At 52.1% G+C, this 5,000-nt stretch overlaps 1 non-coding gene across 1 annotated transcript; it reads right to left on the bottom strand.

Moving 5' to 3' along the window:
* Window positions 1-54: 54 nt before the first annotated feature.
* Window positions 55-1,966, bottom strand: LOC126429412 (small subunit ribosomal RNA). Its single transcript, XR_007576934.1, has one exon. It is a non-coding gene; the product is annotated as a small subunit ribosomal RNA (ribosomal RNA).
* Window positions 1,967-5,000: the final 3,034 nt, after the last annotated feature.

Genomic DNA, 5,000 nt, shown 5'->3' on the forward strand with positions numbered 1-5,000 from the left:
GGTAGCGTGTTGCGCGACACGACACGCACATCGAAAGACATGCAGTCTAGTCGGTAATGATCCTTCCGCAGGTTCACCTACGGAAACCTTGTTACGACTTTTACTTCCTCTAAATGATCAAGTTTGGTCATCTTTCCGGTAGCATCGGCAACGACAGAGTCAATGCCGCGTACCAGTCCGAAGACCTCACTAAATCATTCAATCGGTAGTAGCGACGGGCGGTGTGTACAAAGGGCAGGGACGTAATCAACGCGAGCTTATGACTCGCGCTTACTGGGAATTCCTCGTTCATGGGGAACAATTGCAAGCCCCAATCCCTAGCACGAAGGAGGTTCAGCGGGTTACCCCGACCTTTCGGCCTAGGAAGACACGCTGATTCCTTCAGTGTAGCGCGCGTGCGGCCCAGAACATCTAAGGGCATCACAGACCTGTTATTGCTCAATCTCGTGCGGCTAGAAGCCGCCTGTCCCTCTAAGAAGAAAAGTAATCGCTGACAGCACGAAGGATGTCACGCGACTAGTTAGCAGGCTAGAGTCTCGTTCGTTATCGGAATTAACCAGACAAATCGCTCCACCAACTAAGAACGGCCATGCACCACCACCCACCGAATCAAGAAAGAGCTATCAATCTGTCAATCCTTCCGGTGTCCGGGCCTGGTGAGGTTTCCCGTGTTGAGTCAAATTAAGCCGCAGGCTCCACTCCTGGTGGTGCCCTTCCGTCAATTCCTTTAAGTTTCAGCTTTGCAACCATACTTCCCCCGGAACCCAAAAGCTTTGGTTTCCCGGAGGCTGCCCGCCGAGTCATCGGAGGAACTGCGGCGGATCGCTGGCTGGCATCGTTTATGGTTAGAACTAGGGCGGTATCTGATCGCCTTCGAACCTCTAACTTTCGTTCTTGATTAATGAAAACATACTTGGCAAATGCTTTCGCTTCTGTTCGTCTTGCGACGATCCAAGAATTTCACCTCTAACGTCGCAATACGAATGCCCCCGCCTGTCCCTATTAATCATTACCTCGGGTTCCGAAAACCAACAAAATAGAACCGAGGTCCTATTCCATTATTCCATGCACACAGTATTCAGGCGGGCTTGCCTGCTTTAAGCACTCTAATTTGTTCAAAGTAAACGTGCCGGCCCACCGAGACACTCACTCAAGAGCACCCTGGTAGGATTGCAACGGGGTCCGCCTCGGGACGCACGAGCACGCACGAGGCGCGTCGCACGCCTTCAGCTCGCCCCACCGGCAGGACGTCCCACGATACATGCCAGTTAAACACCGACGGGCGGTGAACCAACAGCGTGGGACACAAATCCAACTACGAGCTTTTTAACCGCAACAACTTTAATATACGCTATTGGAGCTGGAATTACCCGCGGCTGCTGGCACCAGACTTGCCCTCCAATAGATACTCGTTAAAGGATTTAAAGTGTACTCATTCCGATTACGGGGCCTCGGATGAGTCCCGTATCGTTATTTTTCGTCACTACCTCCCCGTGCCGGGAGTGGGTAATTTGCGCGCCTGCTGCCTTCCTTGGATGTGGTAGCCGTTTCTCAGGCTCCCTCTCCGGAATCGAACCCTGATTCCCCGTTTACCCGTTACAACCATGGTAGGCGCAGAACCTACCATCGACAGTTGATAAGGCAGACATTTGAAAGATGCGTCGCCGGTACGAGGACCGTGCGATCAGCCCAAAGTTATTCAGAGTCACCAAGGCAAACGGACCGGACGAGCCGACCGATTGGTTTTGATCTAATAAAAGCGTCCCTTCCATCTCTGGTCGGGACTCTGTTTGCATGTATTAGCTCTAGAATTACCACAGTTATCCAAGTAACGTGGGTACGATCTAAGGAACCATAACTGATTTAATGAGCCATTCGCGGTTTCACCTTAATGCGGCTTGTACTGAGACATGCATGGCTTAATCTTTGAGACAAGCATATGACTACTGGCAGGATCAACCAGGGAGCTGCGTCAACTAGAGCTGAGCAGCCGGCCGCCCGGGAGTGTGTCCCGGGGGCCCGCGCGAACACGCAAGCGTCCGCTCAATTATTCTGCAAACAGGAGGAGGCTGAGCTCCCCTGCACAATACACCTCGAAACCCTCTCAGGTCCCGGCGGCGCGCAGCGCCGTCCTAAGTACTTGGTCGGGTTCGAGAGAGGCGCAATCGCCCGGAGTTTGGCGAGTAGACGCTTTAGGTGCGACCACCCGTGCTCCCAACTGAGCTTGCCGCTGCCGACAGAGGGCCCGGGAGCGTGCTGTCGTGGCATTGCCGGCGGGAGACAACACGCGCCACCTACGGTGGCCGGCAGCTCCAACGCCAGCGCCACAGAAGGACAAAAGCCCCACTTGGGTGCCGAAGCGAACTCTCCCAGCACAGCGCACGCGCCAACACGTCCGCACAGCTGCGATACAATCCACCTGCGAGAACCGCAGAGGCGACCGAGCAGCAGACGGCGTCGCGGCGCCGAGCGCCGGGCGGCGGCGCATCCTCAGCGCACACAGTCCTCAATCGGACCAGCACACTGCAGATGTCCACCGCGCTTCGCACCGGGCCCGCGAGGACCTACTTTGGCCGCACGGCGCCGCGTGCAGGGTGCGCCGGCGCGCAGCTGCGCCGCCTGCCGCCTCCGTCGGCCGGCGCGCCTGCCACTGGCCGCCCCCACCAGCCGGCTGTAGCGCGTGCGCCCACGCACCGCGCGGCCAGCACGCCGGGAGGCCCCCCCCTCACCGGCCGGGGACGGTCCCACCCAGCCACCGCCGCGTATCGCTTCACACCCACATGCCATTCACGTTCGTGGGCATGGTGGGTATCGCTGAAACAACCGGTTGGTAGCTCAACCGATCGTCGCCATCACTGATTCACCTCTAGCGAGAACAACCGCACCACAACGGTTTACCAGTTCTTCATTTGCGTAACGTCACCAGCAAACGTAGACGTCCATCGCCATTTGCAAATTCAACGATTGTTGCATGCCTGTGTCAGGTGTCACGACACACTATGTCTGCCCACATACACGCAACAACATGTGCACGCTTCGCGAACACGTGGAAGGTGGCCCCCGTACGTATGCGATGTCCATTGCGCGAACGACTGTCAACCGGCCTCTGTCGCATGTCGCAGATGTGGAACGCAGTGCACCATGCTATCACGGTGTGTGAGAAGAGACGACTACGTCTGACAACACGCGCCACTACATCAACAGACGGCTCATGCTGATCGCCATCCACGGCATACCATACTTCAATCCAGCTCTTATAGGGAGACGACACGTAGCTGAGTGCACAATATTTGGACCGTATGGTTCGCCGTTGTTGGCGCAGTCGTGGTACGGTCACACATGTACCACGATGTATCATTCAGTACATGAGGACCAATGTGCAGTACAGTGTGTGATTTGGACGTACAACATCAGCGGACAGTTGACACAAGCCGTACCACAACGTAGGCTGTGCTTCGCCATGCGAATGCCAATGAACAACTGCGAAGGGCATTGAGCATGTACGTCCTGCTGCCATCCGCATTACAGTGTATAGCTGCAAGGTGTTTAACATGAAGCGATACTCTGGGGACCGGGCAAGTGCGAGTAGCAAACTATATTGCGGGGGTTGCAGTTAGGCAACACTACACTAATTTAACGCGTCGTATGACAATTACAGAGCAGGTTAAGGCCCAACGTGTGTTGGGTTAAGGTACAATATAGGTTAGGTTAAGGTACAATATAGGTTAGGTTACGGTACAATATGGGTTAGGTTAAGGGACAATATGGGTTAGGTTAAGGGACAATATAGGTTAGGTTAAGGGACAATATGGGTTAGGTTAAGGGACAATATGGGTTAGGTTAAGGGACAATATGGGTTAGGTTAAGGGACAATATGGGTTAGGTTAAGGGACAATATAGGTTAGGTTAAGGGACAATATAGGTTAGGTTAAGGGACAATATAGGTTAGGTTAAGGGACAATATAGGTTAGGTTAAGGGACAATATAGGTTAGGTTAAGGGACAATATAGGTTAGGTTAAGGGACAATATAGGTTAGGTTAAGGGACAATATAGGTTAGGTTAAGGGACAATATAGGTTAGGTTAAGGGACAATATAGGTTAGGTTAAGGGACAATATAGGTTAGGTTAAGGGACAATATAGGTTAGGTTAAGGGACAATATCGGTTAGGTTAAGGGACAATATGGGTTAGGGTTAAGGGACAATATAGGTTAGGTTAAGGGACAATATAGGTTAGGTTAAGGGACAATATAGGTTAGGTTAAGGGACAATATAGGTTAGGTTAAGGGACAATATAGGTTAGGTTAAGGGACAATATAGGTTAGGTTAAGGGACAATATAGGTTAGGTTAAGGGACAATATGGGTTAGGTTAAGGGACAATATAGGTTAGGTTAAGGGACAATATAGGTTAGGTTAAGGGACAATATGGGTTAGGTTAAGGGACAATATGGGTTAGGTTAAGGCGCAATATGGGTTAGGTTAAGGCGCAATATAGGTTAGGTTAAGCGACAATATGGGTTAGGTTAAGGGACAATATAGGTTAGGTTAAGGCGCAATATGGGTTAGGTTAAGGCGCAATATGGGTTAGGTTAAGGCGCAATATGGGTTAGGTTAAGGCGCAATATGGGTTAGGTTAAGGCGCAATATGGGTTAGGTTAAGGCGCAATATGGGTTAGGTTAAGGCGCAATATGGGTTAGGTTAAGGCGCAATATGGGTTAGGTTAAGGCGCAATATGGGTTAGGTTAAGGCGCAATATGGGTTAGGTTAAGGCGCAATATGGGTTAGGTTAAGGCGCAATATGGGTTAGGTTAAGGCGCAATATGGGTTAGGTTAAGGCGCAATATGGGTTAGGTTAAGGCGCAATATGGGTTAGGTTAAGGTACACATTGTTGTAAGGAAAGGTGTATTGGGGGGGGGGGGGGGGGGGGCGGCGGCGGCGGCGGCCGGTTTGTTGATTGTGATTATAGTAAGTGGATGCCTGCGGCATCATCTGATTTGC

Source organism: Schistocerca serialis, unplaced genomic scaffold (assembly GCF_023864345.2).
Source record: "Schistocerca serialis cubense isolate TAMUIC-IGC-003099 unplaced genomic scaffold, iqSchSeri2.2 HiC_scaffold_1018, whole genome shotgun sequence".
Lineage (NCBI taxonomy): Eukaryota > Metazoa > Arthropoda > Insecta > Orthoptera > Acrididae > Schistocerca > Schistocerca serialis.